Here is a 15,404-nt window from a genome sequence, read left to right on the forward strand (position 1 = left end):
AAACTATCTTTTGAAAAATAAAAATGCATGCAACTTGAAGAAACACCGTTGGTTGTTTCTGTCACTTTGATAGTTAGCCAGAAATATGTGCATTCTCACCCATGCACACAAAGAGATAATTATTAATGGAAAACCCTACTGGGTACAAAGCTCCCCCCCCCCCCACAACATCAACATTTGCTACAGTCTAAAATTCTCCAACATAATTAAAGGTGCTATTTAATTTTTGTAAAACCACCTTTTGAAGTGTGGTAGTACCTTAGAGAACGCTTGCAAGATACTAATTTGGGAAACTGGATGTGCACTGCATCTGATTTTCCAAGTCCAAGTGCACAAGTGGCTTCCATTCACATTCAATCTACCTGCGTGCACAGCTTAGGTAATGATCATGAGTGTACCCCAAAATGAGCAACAGAATGCTTTCAGTCTCTTGAAACCATTTTGGGATCTGGATGCAAGGAAGGATTAAGGGGGAAAAAGCACCTGCCTCTGATTTTAGAAATGGGCTATTGATTTTAGAAATGGGTTATGTCAGAATGCCAGATGCAAGGGAAGGCACCAGGATGAGGTCTCTTGTTATCTGGTGTGCTCCCTGGGGCATTTGGTGGGCCGCTGTGAGATACAGGAAGCTGGACTAGATGGGCCATGGCCTGATCCACTGGGGCTGTTCTTATGTTCTCCTCCATGAATACTTCCTGGTCATTTCATTATGTGCTTCAGCAGTGTTGCTCAAACTGTGGGTTGGGACCCACTAGGTGGGTCGCGAGCCAATTTCAGGTGGGTCTCCATTCATTTCAATATTTTATTTTTAATATATTAGACTTCTAAAAAGTGGGTCCCGGGGCTAACTGCGTGAGAACCACTTTGCTACAGAACTAAGAGCCCAATCCTGGGCTTGGCATGCCAGCTCAACACTGGCGTGCATAGTCACAAACGTGCCATGAGCCACATTTGCAGGCCCTACTGCTGGGCAAGCACCAGCGGTATCCCAGTGCTGACTGGCACCAGGCTACTGCAGGGCAGGTACCCGACCTCTGCCACTCACGTGGACTGTTGAGCAGTGGAGAGGTAAGTGGAGGCATGGGGGAAGGTGGGGAGGTGTTCCGGGGAGGTGGGTGGAGGTATTCAGGGGAGGCGGGAGGCAGGGAGAGGGTGGGGAGGAGGCATGCTGGGGGAAGGAGTGGGGAGGTAGTGTGGCAGAACTGGTAGAGCAACGCTCCACCAGATCCAGAGCCTCCGTGTTCAGCTCGCTGCCCTACATGGAGGCTCTTGATTCACCGCCACCTTTTTGGGTGGCAGTGAATCGAGTAGCCCCATTGTGGGGCTACTCCATTTACCTGGGGGAAGGGGACAAAAGTTCACTTCTCCCGAGGAGCTGCCAAAGGCAGCCCAAAGTGCAGAGGATGAGGCGGCAGCCATTTTCGGTGCCGCAGCAGTCGCGCACCCCAGGTAGCTCAGGATTGGACTATGAGCCAGCTATTGCACTGGGACATAACTATAGAAACTAGTGTATGGTAGAATGTTACAAATATGGTCATTAGAATCTTGAGGTGACCAATCTAAATTTCACAAAGAACTGCATGGCCTTATGAGCAAACCAGAGACTGTTTCTTTCCTGCCAAGTATACATTGCCTCCATGACATACACAGGAGCAGATCTATTGAATGAGTGCTAGAAGAAAATATCAAGCTCTTTTAAGAAATGCATGCCTGATGTATGGCAGCAGAACAGCCCACAGTCCTTCCATTACAATTCCCTGGATATTTTATTAATTGTATTTTCAGTAGTATAGCTAGAATTTGGCCCAAATTAAACTAACAAGGAGGTGCCACAATCAATTTTGTGCCTGGTGAAAGCATAAGTAACTGCATTGGCACTGATATGCTTGCTTGTGAGTAGTCCTAGTGACTTCAGAAGAAATATTTTCAAGATGCTTATGGACTGCAGCTCCAGGACTTTAGTCTATTCCCTCTTTCAGCCACATCAATTACAGCCTGAAAACAATCATTCCCCTACTTGCATTTGTTTGCATAAAAGTGATATCAAGATAATTGACAGTCAGTACCGCCCCAAAGGAGCCTATTGCAGAAAATAACACACAATGGCATTTAATCTACATTTTAAAAAAAAATGAAATTCAGAGTGACACATCATGGAGGGTCAATTGCACTGGTGTGATGACAAGTTTATAACTACAGCTGATACAATTTTGCCCCATTGTTGAATGATCCTACTAATTATAATAAGCCAGAAATTATTTGATATCTTTTCTTTCAGCAAAACATGAACTTTTCCCCCCAGTATACTGAATGTTGCAGTCACATTCAGTCATGAAGGCTGTTAGATAAGAAACAACTTAATCAGCCATCTATTCAATTATCAACCCGTTAGCTATTTTTTGTCTACCAAGATCATAATGACATTTTGTCAGAAGCAGGTATTTGATAGCACTGTGTCTTTGGCAGAGTTAATCATTAATTTCTATCAGCTTCTAAATGTTAAATGCTAATGCTCACCCCTTTCCATTGCTCTTTGCCATTTCTGTAACCATGCTTCTTTTGTTTCAGTCAAGTTTTCTCCTCTAACAACTGAGTTTAATAAAGTTATACTTTTGAAGACAAAGCATTTCAAAATGTGTAACTTGATAATTGCTATCATTTCACATCCTGAAATTATCCAAGTGAAAGAGGTAGTGAGTAGGTTGAATGCGTATCACTAGTACTCTGACCATGAACTATGACATGTAATTATAGCATGAATGCACTGTGCTCAGGGAACATAATGCGTGAAAAACTTAGTCCATGGCAGTTTTAGTGATAATTATATATTGAAGGTTTCACTTGACCCAGATTTCGGGCCCAATCCTATCCAATTTTCCAACATGGGTGCAGCTGTAATGCAGCCCCAAGGTAAGGGAACAAATATTCCCATACCTTAAGGAGGCCTCTGTGACTGCTGCCCCATTGGCACAGCTGCACCGGCACTGGAAAATTGGATAGGATTGGGCCCTTAGTCATCAGCACACACAGATGGTTTCATTGGATTTATACACCTCTGAAGTTGAAGAATTTCTGTGGCTTTACTCTCTTGTATGTGGCTCATAGCTATGAAGATGTAAACAAAATGGCTGTATTATAAAAGTACAAACCTCACTATATCTGTATCTACTGGACTGATTGTATCACATAAGCTCTCACTAGAAAGATATTTACATAAGCTATACACCATGTTCTTATCATCTGTTCTAAAATTCAGCACTAACAGTGGCTGGTACTGTTACAGCTGCTGCTTCTAATTGTGACAAAGTTTCAGTGTGATGTCAACTTCTGCAAGACTTTGGGGCCAGTATGGAATAGTATGTTCGTGTCCGTCAAAAAGTGAACTGATTCACCTATTGAAGGTTCTTCTGAAGCAAACATCAACTGACCACACAACCAATAGTTTATCAGTAAGTATTTCTGTGTAACAATCTTAGATGGCATGTTGGATTTACTAACTAGTGAAAAACAAAGGCTATAGAAACTTGACAAGATCTGGTTATGGATTTCACTGCAAAGTTATAACAAAATTACTGGAAGTTATTTTCACAGGGTGCAGTCAGATTAAGCAGGTTGGAGCTGAAGAGCCATGGAGAGCTCTGAGAGAACAATATGCTCCAACAAGGGCCTGAGGTGGTCAGGTTTGGGCTCAAATAAACTTTCTAGGGCTCTGCCTCCCTGCTTGGAATGTGGTAGTGCTGGGCCAGATTTTTTCAGACCTCGCATGTACGGTGAGTTCAGGCAGTATGGAGTCAAGCCTCACCCCACTAGAGATTTTCAAGGGTGTTGGTGGGCTTACTGGAGAAACAGCAATGGGGTTCTGCTTCTTGGTTCCACTTTTAAAAGCTGTCACCTGGGGTGGTGGTAATGGCAGCACTGGCACTCAACTCCTGCCAGGTGATATTTTCTGTCCTGACGTGTATTCGCAAAATCATGCCTCAGTGCACTCTAGGACAGAAAATGGCCCCTGGAAGGCTCTATTGTTGCTGTGGCCCTGGCAAGGGCTCACTACCTTCTGAAAGAACTTTGTAGTGTTTGTGGGGCATCCATGAAAACTGCAAGGTCCCTCCCCCCATTTCTTTTTCTGGGAGTTTTGTTGTTGTAGTCTGAGAAAATGGGGGGGGGGGTATATTTTGGATCAGTCATAGAATGTGGAGATCTTAAAGAGACAGCCCTCTGGCCTGGAGTCATACACTCTTTCTCCTCTCCAATTCACTCCACAATGCTGGTGTGCAAAGCTTTGGGAATGTAAGGTTCCTGCAACCAGCACTGGCAGAGGCGTGATGGGACTTGATTGAGATGAGTACAAAACCCTGGGTCTGAAGGTACTCTCCAGGCTGGCAGAGCCAATTTGTGAGGGAAGAAGGGAGGCTAAGGCTGAATGTGCTCTCTCTGGGCCCAAAACTACCCAATTTTCCAGTGGCAGTGCAGCTGTGGCAATGGGGCATGCACTGTCCTGTGGTGGGAAGGCAGTCACAAAGGCCTCCTGAAGGTATGAAAATATTTGTTCCCTTACCCTGGGGCTATATTGCAGTTGCACCACTGCTGGAAAGTTGGATAAGATTGCCCCCCCCCCCTCTCTCTGGGACTTTGTGTTCTGGTATTGAAGCCTAGTATCGAAGCTTAGGACTGGATCCACTGCTGGTCTATCCAAAGCTCTGGCTACAGAGAAGCATGAGAGAGAAGGTTTCTGAGACCATGTACTGTGAGCATTATTTTTGTGGACAGCCTTGTTTTACCAGAGTTGAGCCCTTTAATATTAGTCTGGGAGCCTGTGTAATTGCAAGTGCAAGCCAGTGTTAAGTCTATGGTTTCATACGACTTCTAAACTTCTGTAGCTGAAGAATAAATAGTTACGGCATAAAATATTGCAGCTGGCAGCCACTGGCAGCTCCCAATACCTTATGTAGTATCCAATCTTCTCCTGAAAGTTATGATCAGAGTAGAAGCTAAATGTATCAAAATACTTGCAGCAAAACACAGAGACTGTTTTTAAAAAAGAAAACGCATTCCTCACACCTGTTGCTGAAATACTGATCAATAAGTTTAATTTAAGAAACATAGCAGGTTGTAAGTAGATACGTTCAAAGGAATCCTTTTCAAAAGTCATATAAAAGCTCTATGGAGAAACATGTTGAATAAAAGTGATTAATGGAAGCTCTTACTGCTATAGCCAACAAATGATAAGCTATTGGGAAGTATTGTTAGCCTGCACCAGAGCAGGTGAGGATGTGATTCATCTGGTTCCTTCTGTGGCTGTGCCAGAGAAGAAAACAAATGAGCCAACAGAACAATAGACTGCATTTATCTCAAAGCTTTGTTAGCGGTTGGGCTATGGATGCTAAGCAGTCAGGCATCTGGATACAGGTGCAATCATTTCCTTGAGAGACTGAGAGGCAGAACGGCAGGAAAGGCAATGCTGTTCTCTCGTTGCCAGTGGGTGTTGCTATATACCAGCAGTGAAAGTAAGATAAAAGGATAACGCAATGAGTCTCACCTACAAGGGCTTCTAAAACTTTCAGGAAGCCCTGCTGATGTAACTGCTGACATCCAGACCCTGCAGAGCTTGCCAGTGGAAAAAAGGAAGGTCACTTACAGATATTCAGTCATGCAGAGTTCACATTTCAAAGTACTGGTGTCAGTGAAAAGGCCTCATGTGTGACATTTGGTAGGCAGGTATCTGAAACTCAGTGCTACAGCTGTGCACTCTAAGATCTAAACCAATTAGTAATAGTTCTTAGTTTGCTACTTAATTTGTCGTGCCACTTGATTTTTTTTTTTTTAAGAAATCACATTAATTTTAGAAGCACATTAAAAAAAGAAAAGATATATTGGGCTTTTTTTCTATTCATACTAGTTAAGTTCTTAATGTAATCTTTTCTCTATTTTGAAAATGTTCAGGGAAAGCAACACAGCAGTATTCAAGATGCCATACTTTTAAAATGGACTACTGATGGCCATGGTCAGTGGAGAAGCTGTGGGAGGACATGCCTATAAACAGAAGCTCTGAATTCAGAATTTGTAGCTCCCTGAAGGGCTGACTGACTTATACAGTAACTCTATGACACCAATACCTCAGAAGTGAAACTACAGCACTGATGTCCCTTCTTAACCACACAGTTTTTAATTCAGTCGTGCTGTGTTTTAATCCCTGCAGGAAGCAGAAGGTCCACTGCAAATGTTTATACCAGCAACAAGTGGTCAAATAAGACTGAATCAGACTGTAAGAGGCAGAAGTTTCTCAAAAGAGAAGTTTCATAGGATGTGTTGATTCACCTTTTGATGGAAGTGCAAGTACTGAGGAAGAGTTTCACAGATCATTTTCTCTAGCTGAATACTTTACCTCCAAGCAGTTCTGGCTGCTTTAATGGGGACTTTCTCAAGCCCTGGCATACTGTGAGTCACCAAAGTGCAGAAAAACAATTGCCTGAGATTCTCCAAATAAAGTCACAACAAATACAAGAGTAGTTGCCCAAGCAGTGCTATCTCTTCAGTTTTGGGAACCGCAAATGCCCAGGAAAGACGTGCAAGGTCACAAGAAGCAGCTCTCACTCAGTCCACATGCCCTTAAGAAGGCCTTCCTCCCACTCTGAGAACCAGCGTTTTATAGAGAAAGACAATGTACAGAATGCAACGTACAAATCAAACACTAGAGCCTGCTGATCACTTGTACCTTACAGACATCTTCAACAAAAAGGTATTTCAACTAACTGATTTTATTAATAGCTACTAATATTTGCTATTCAAACGCCCAGATCTCATTTAGCATTCTGATATACAGGAGTTGTCCATCACCATATCACATTTGAAAGAGCAATTGTACAATACATAAACATCTGCTTGTTCATTGTAAACTTCCTACATGTTACTTCTATCAAGGTTTTCTGTTTTGTGAGTATTCAATTGAATTATTACATTTTTATTTAGTCGTGCTCACATGGGTGTTTCAATTGTGAGCAACATTTTTTTGTTTTCCATTATCTTTTCTTGAATGGGTAGCATCTGGACTATCATTTCCACCATTGGAAGCTCCCACAAGGAATGAATGGAGTGTTCTGCCTGCAGAAGGTGTCCTTGGGACCTCTTGCATGAATGGAACACACCTCCTGTTCCTAGAAGGAGCTCCAGATGGCGGCAGCCCTAGCCAGGATTCTATTCTATGTTTGAAACTGAACCTCACAGTAAAAAATGTAAACATACAAACAGGCATCTCATATCCCTTCCCTCCTCTCGTTCATGCCTGAGGAGTTCTAGTTTTTAAGTCACTACGTGCCAGGCACATTTCTCCATAGATAGGCAAAGATCTTCTAGTCAACAGTGCCGAGAAGAAGCCTATAAAGAATTCCTAGCAACACTTTCCTGGCATTCTACATTTTCCTATCAAATGGTATCCAGTTCTTATAGATGGTATCCAGTCCTTACAGACTTCTAAATACAATATATATATAACAGCCTGAAATTATACAAAGTTATGAAAAACTTAGTACCTGTTGCAGGCTTGTGTTCCTTGTTATATCACTACTAGCAAAGGAAAGATCATGTACAACTTGGGCTAGACAGACGAAAAGCAACTCCCTTGGTTATTTATAAAATTCATATGGGAGCAATTTTCTTTTTTTCTCCCCTTCTTCCTTGGTTTCGTTCAGGCTTATGAAATCTGAACATGTGAAACAAAAAATATAAACTCAATCATCAAACAGCAGCAAAACCCTCAAGTTCCTGGAGAATTCTTCCTTTCTGGTAAATAAGGTCAAGCCCTATATATCTTTCATACCTGTGCATCTGTTGAAATGCTAAAAATAATAGTGCCTGGAGGAATTGTACACTACCTGGTTCCTAAAAGACAATGCCAGGCACTTGTGCTCTGGCTATATTATTTTTATACTGCTTAACAGTGTTGTGATTTCAGAGTCTGATTTACAGGTGCCTAGGGATATGCCTAGCCCTTTTGATGCTTTTCTTAAAACACTGGAAATAGTCAGCAAAAAGATCTTCCCTTCAGGACTGCACAGTTTCAGTATTTGTGCCTTCAGTATTTGCTTTAAGTTGGTTTGCTGAATGTACTCAAAGCTCCTTAAAATATCAGTCCAGTACCTTAAATGCTTGAAGACAAATGTGTGCATCTGCTCACACTTGCCGACTCTCGGTTTTCTTAGCTGGTGTAGCTAAGCAGGAAATACTGCACTGAAAAGAAATTACAGTTCATGGAAAGCTACCTCTGGTTTTAGCACAACTTGGCAACAGTGTTCACTTTTGCAGTATTTCATTCATTTAGAGCAGAGGTTCTCAAACTTCTCAGGAGTAAATCTCCTGAGATAAGTCTTTGCAGGGAAGGGGGCAGAGACAGCGACATGATTCCCAGGATCGCATCGCTAAGGGGGGTAAAGGGGGCTGTTCTTACTTACAGAGGGCTGGCGCAAGCTGTAGGAGTTGTGGGGAGCCCCCGAGGGTTAGAATGTTGAAAAAAGCGATCAGAAACCAATTCTGGTTTTGCATTTGCACCAGGAAGTGGTTTCTGTTTGCTTTTTTTCAACATTCTAACCCTCGGGGGCTCCCCACAACTCCTACAGCTTGCGCCAGCCCTATGTAAGTAAGAACAGCTCCCTTTGCCCCCCTTAAGCGACACAATCCTGGGGATAGCATCATTGCCTTCGCCCTCCCCTTAAGGAGGCAGAGGCCACTGCTCTCAGGCTGGGGCGTCGCAATGCTCCAGTTTGAGAACCACTGAGTTAGAGCTTCTCTCTCTCTCTCTCTCTCTCTCTCTCTCTCTCACACACACACACACACACACACACACACACACACACACACACACACACACCCTAAAGCTACCATAAATCTAGAAGGAACACAAATTTAAACTCAGCAGTTTGTATTTTAAACGAGACTGCCTGAATGTTGACATTTACATTAGACATTAATATTTCAGGAAGATAGTGGAAAAAGTCAGACAATCCAGACATTCACCGATAAATCTCAAGGCTGATAATTACCTTTGGCTAATCATTATCTTATATTCCTGACTTCCAAGGCAGGATAGGAAATTTCTAAAACTAGTCTTAAGAAAAAGCTTCTTCCGTTTTATCTCAAACATAAATCTCAAAAATAGCCAAGTACCTTCATTCAAATGACATAGCTTGACCCTAACTTCCCATACTTTGTTTGTCTACATTTACCAGATTCTAATGAGTGGACCTTTCCGTAGGTAACCAACCACATATACTGACTGTACAGAACTACCCTATGCTACATTAGTCAAGATTACTAACCCTGACTAATAACTAATGATTAATACAGTGCCACAAAATGAGTAGTAGCTACCAGACCTGCTCTTTTATTGATCTGGATAGCTACTAAGAAAACTTTACTCGCTGCTGTGTACCTATGTACTGATTCTCAAATCAAGACTAGTGATACATGGAGCCAATACAGAACCCACAAAATGTCCAGGATCCGGATATTTTAAGGACTGCCTACTTCCATGGGTATCTACAGGTTGAGTCTACTTATCCACGGACTTTTGATCTGTGGTTTTGGCTCAATGCAGGTCCTCCAGACCCCCACTGAGTCACATTCGGGCCAACCTGAAGCCTCTAGAGGCAACTGGAGCTGTGCTATGTGCAGCCTCCATTGACCTTAGAATGGCCTGCAGAGGTCCTAGAAGGGCATTTCCAGTTTTCAGCTGAAAACTGGAACTGCCCTTCTAGGACTTCAGGAGGCCATTCTGATGCTTGTGGAGGCTGCATGCAGGCTGGACGCAACCAGAGACTTGCTCTGGTCACGTTTGGAGCTCAGTGGACCCCGAAGTTCACATGATTTAATTTCACGAGGAATTTGGTATCCACGAGGGGTCTAGGAACAGAACCCTCGTGGATAACGAGAGTCCACCTGCACTTGCACTCTCCACCCTGTTCACCCTTAAGCAGCTTCTTTGCCTATATTATACTAAATGACACAGAGAGAAGTTGAATGACAAGTGTTTGTACCCTAGCTTCTTCTGCTCATGGCAGGGGAACTGCACTCATGCAAGGACCCTCAAGCTAGCAGAGGGACCCCATATATGAGTGCAACTCTCCTTTTATGAGCAGAAGTGATGGAGCTGTGTTTCATGCTGAGTTAAATACAACCTAATATTTATTTGTGCAATTTAATAAGCCCATCACATTTCAATAGTTTCTTCCTTAGGAATAATGATGATACATTTTTACTATTAGCCGCCTTGGGTGCCCTTTGGGATAAAAGGCAGGATATAAATCCAATAACTAAGTAAGTAAGTAAGTAAGTAAGTAAGTAAGTAAGTAAATAAATAAATAAATAAATAAAGGTTCTTCTATATCATGCGCTCATGCATATGTCAACTAAAATACATATTCAGAAGCAGCTTTCAGTATAAAAGCACTTGCAACTTTGATACTTGACCCACAGCCCAATTCTGAGCTGCCTGGAGCATGGGGCTGCTGGGTGCCAAAAATGGCAACCACAGCATCCAGTGTACCCCAGGCAGCCACCACTACCTCCGCAGGAGAAAGGGACGTTTGTTCCCTTCCCCTGTGTAAAGGATGTAGTTCCACAATGGGGCTACTCGATTCTATAGCAGCTCTGGAGCTGCCACAGAATCAGAGTTCTGTGACGGGTTGTGTGGCCCAAAATACAGCTCCAGCAGTCCCACCCTCCTCCCTCCCCGCTCCTCCCGGCATGCCTCCTCCCCACTCTCTCCCCATCTCCCCCTGCCCCAGAATGCCTCCTCCCCACCTCCCCTCACGCCCCCATCTACCTCTTTGGTGGTTTGGTTGACTGCTGAGCAGTGGAACATCAGTTTTCCGCCAGCACTAGCCGAGGCCAACTGGCACTGGGCCGGTGCTAAGCTCTGCAAACATGCCTTACAGCACGTTTGCAGCAGCATTAAGCCAACGTGCAGAGCTCAGGATTGGGTTCACAGACATCCAGTTTAACTGGAGTTTAAAAAAAATTTCTTTGTAGCTGCCTGAGATTCACCACTTGCTTTTGGCTGGTCTTAGACTGGATCAGCCTGTGAAGTGGTAAGTATAATGTTTCTATTTATCTGATGCAAGCGTGTGGTCAAATAATAATAATAATAATAATAATAATAATAATAATAAAACTTTATTTCTATCCCGCCCTTCTCCCCAAAGGGACCCAGGGCGGCTAACAACATATGAAACAGATTAAAACATAATTTCACACACAGATAAAAACACATTAAAAAACACATTAGCAGAACCCATAAAAACAGTAGACAGATAAAAGTCAGAATAAAAGAGCATAAAACAGCAGTACTTAGAGGAATGAAGCCTGTAAAAAGCAACTAAAAGATGTATAAAAGATGTTAAAAAGGCCATGAAGTCAGAAGGCTTGATTAAACAACAAGGTCTTCAGGCCTCGCCGAAAAGTCTCCAGAGAGGGAGCCATTCTCAAGTCAAGGGGAAGGGAGTTCCACAACGTTGGTGCCACTACTGAGAAGGCCCTATTTCTTGCCGCCGCCCCACATACCTCCTTAGGCGGCGGCACTTCTCTGTAAAAAGTAAAAAGGCCTTCTCTGATGACCTGAGAGGATGAGCCGGATTGTTCGGGAGATGTGTAACAAAATGGTCATCTATAGTTTCCTTCTCTTCTGATTAGTTTGGATAATTAAACTGCTTCTAAGAGGGAATTTTCATCCACATTATTGACTGAGAACCATGGGTGATAGTTTGTCAAGTTAATTAATCTAGAGTAAAGGGATGTGATCTTGCATGCCTGTGTCAGTCGGATCTGGTGACAGTGGTTCATGCCCTAGTTACATCTCAGTTAGACTACTGAAATGCACTCTACGTGGGGCTACCCTGAAAACGAAGTTGCAGTTAGTGCAGCATGCAGCAGCTTGGTTGGTCACTGGGGCTCGGCATGTGGAATGTGCCATGCTGTTACTCTGGTAGCTATACTAGCTGCCCATTCCTTTCCGAGCCCAATTCAAGATGTTGGTGATGGCTTTTAAAGCCCTATATGGCATAGGACCTATAAGGCTCAAGGACTGCCTTCCCCCATATATTCCTGCATGTCCCCTGAGGTCATCAGAGAAGATCCTTCTCAGGATACTGCCGACATCTGAAGCCAGGGGGATGGCAACAAAGTGTAGGTCCCTTTTGGTTGTGGTATCATGCCACTGGAACCAGCTCCCAGAACACAGCAGTGTCTTCAGTATATAGTTTCCGGCGGGGTTTGAAGACCTATCTATTTCAGCTGGCCTTTGGGGAGGGAGGTACTCCCAAGGGACCCCTTAATTTTCCATTTTTATGCTGCTGTAATTTTTATCTGCTCTTTTATTGTTGTAACTTTTAAATTGTTTATAGTTTTAATGGTTTTCTAAACTTACTATTGTATTTTGCTGTTTTAATGTGATGTATTTTGTTGTACACTGCTTTGGGTATCAGAAAAGTGGTATAAAAATTCTTTAAGTAAGTAAATAAATAATACAGGCACCCTGAAAACAAAATCAGAGCTGGCATAGAATAGCATCATGATGTCAAAACTCCCTTTGAGTGGGATGAGGTTTAACTTCTGTTATACCGTGCAAACACATTGGACACCCTTAAAGGTAGCAAGCGTGGCTGGTGCACTGAATCTGTTCAATACTTTAATCCCAGCAGCTGGGTCCCACTCTAGACCAAATGGATGGCATAATCTATTCAAGTGATTCTGCACAGTGTGCCTGCAAGATGAATTGTAAAAGGGACAGATGACAGTTTTATAACTCAAAAATCGGTGGAGTTACGGACACCCCACTATTTTTTCAAAGCTGATTTATCTTTTAACCAACAGAAAAGCTCATTTTCTACAGCAAACTGTGGCCACAGACAGTCAAGGCAGCAACAGCAGCACGAAGAAACAGTTCAGAGGATTACCTGGGTTGTGTCTGAGATGGGGAAAAGAATAACATTTCTTTATCTTCATATTGTATATATATTTCCAGAAATTCTGTTCTAAACAGTCTTCTAACTAATAGATATATAGTTAGGTACTCTGATCTCTTTAAAAACTGTTTTTAGTTTTGTTTTTTTAAATGTGTAAACAAAGGACAAGGAGCACCAAGCTATTACAAATATTTATAGGGGATTACATGGCATGTTATCAGTTATGAGGTGTCACCCAAACCTCAGTCAAATGTCTTGGAAATAGTGTGCAGGAAATTTCAGGGCTATACTCAGCTATGGCTCATAACAAACAACAATTCATGGACAATACCTGAATGATACATTAAACCTTTTCTTACTGTAAACATGGCAGGTACGTGAGAACAGATGGGAAACGGAGAAAATTATGTTTTAGAACTTGCAGCAAACTTTAAATTTGAACAGAGTGACTCTTTCAACATAAATTCTGTGTTCACTCTTTCCTTTTTAATAGGATTGACGAAAAAGCAACTTACTACATTTTTGGCCCAAACCTAAGTTGGGCCTCGCTCTTCCAGAATGCTTGTTCTGGGTAGCATAAGGCCCTTTACATCTGACACAAAAGGTGAGAAGCCATTCAGCACGGCCTGGCCACTGCTGCAAGCAGTGACTGGCTGGATCTGTGTGCAAATAAGCAGGCTGGAGACCCCAGGCAGTGCCAGTAAGTTGGCGCAGGAGATTGGAACTAGGTAGGGAGGGGGCGGAATTGGAGGGAAACAAACAGCAATGGGGCAGACTGATCCCTCAGCCTGGGTCCAGATAGACTTGCATCAGCTATACCGCTGGCACAGGTCCAAGGAGTCATAGTGGCCAGGCATAGGCTTTCCCCAGGGCAAGGGAACATATGTTCCTTTACCTTGAGGAGGCCCCTGGAGACTGAAACTCCCCCAAGCGGTTCAGCAGGTGCTGTGTTGGCGCATCTGCATCACTGCACAGGAGTTACATTTGGGGTGATCTTCAGCACTTCTTGCCAATATTTCCACTCTCTTTGGATGTTTTCTTCCGGTCCCATTATCCTTCTCCTCCTCTGCTACCACAGACTCATCACCCTGCTGATATTGTTGATGATGTCACAATGCAAATGTTGATGTCATAGATAATGACGAACAAAAATATGTGAGCTGCTGTAGCCAGCCAGATTAATGTCAAAGGAGTTTGGGGAGTGTGCAAACAAAGATCACAAAAGCGGAAGTCACTGAACAAAAGGTACTGTACTGTACACTATTCAGTCAACATGAATGTTCAACAAGGCGAGTATTTTTTCACTACTTTATCCTGCTGTGCTTAATATGCTACTTTTGAAGTAAAGATTGAAATTAGAGAATGTGCAACAAACCCTATTTTTTTAACTGATCCCACAAGCACTTATACTTGGAAACATAATCTGAGACTTTGCTGACCATGTAACTTTTGCACACTCAGGTCTATCAACTCCCTCTGTGGAAGTATCTTGTATTTTGATCACATATCAATCCAGGGAAGTTACCACACAGAGATCACCTTCATGTGTAGCTACTTGTGCAGCCACGTCAAACATAGAACATACACAAGCCTAAAAAACAATTGCACAAGAAAAAGCCCTCAGGCATTCATAAGTATGTGGAAACAATGTACAATGGAAAAATTAGTAAATCATGTAAGCTGTAACATTCATAATGCACATGACAATACAATATCATTTTTTTATTAACAATAGTGCTTAAGAGTGATCAAAGGAGAGCATACTGATTATCTCAGTCATCTGAAATAGATCAGTATCATCCTCATGATGGGTTGAGGCTGAAAGACAGTGGTTTGCCAAAGACCACCTGATGAGTTAATAACTGAGGGCCCAATCCTATCCAATTTTCCAGTGCCAGTGCAGCTGTGCCAATGGGGTATGCACTGCATCCTTTGGTGGGGAGGCAGTCACAAAGCCCTCCTCAAGGTATGGGAACATTTGTTCCCTTACCTCAGGGCTGCATCACAGTTATACCAGTATGGGAAAGTTGGATAGTATTGGGTCCTGAGGCAAAATTTGAAATGGGGGCTTCCTCACTCACAGCTCAGTCTTTTTGCCTCTACAACGCACTAGCTCTCATTTAGAATCCTACATATCAAATACTGCCCAGTGTCTCATCTGAAATCCAACAATGTTTTGCCTTAAAAATATTTGCACAATATTTGCACAATATTAAAAAAAAAAATCAGTTGAAGTGTATTCAAGTTATCTGTATAAAATGAACAACGAAGTCATCAAAGATATACTCATCCACAACATCCTGATTTATATCTTAAATAGATAAATGAGATAAATACTATCTACAATTTTAGGTAAAAGACAGCAATTTCTGGTGTGCATATAAAAAAACTGTTTTGGAAAATCTGACCCATATTCCATCGTAACAGCAACAAGAGTAGAATGAGGGGAAAAAG

At 42.5% G+C, this 15,404-nt stretch overlaps 1 protein-coding gene across 3 annotated transcripts in view; it reads right to left on the reverse strand.

Moving 5' to 3' along the window:
* Positions 1-15,404, reverse strand: part of PRKN (parkin RBR E3 ubiquitin protein ligase) — an 862,188-nt gene that overhangs the window by 381,598 nt on the left and 465,186 nt on the right. The window lies entirely within an intron of this gene.

The sequence above is a fragment of the Tiliqua scincoides genome, chromosome 1 (genome assembly GCF_035046505.1).
Source record: "Tiliqua scincoides isolate rTilSci1 chromosome 1, rTilSci1.hap2, whole genome shotgun sequence".
Taxonomy (NCBI): Eukaryota; Metazoa; Chordata; class Lepidosauria; order Squamata; family Scincidae; genus Tiliqua; species Tiliqua scincoides.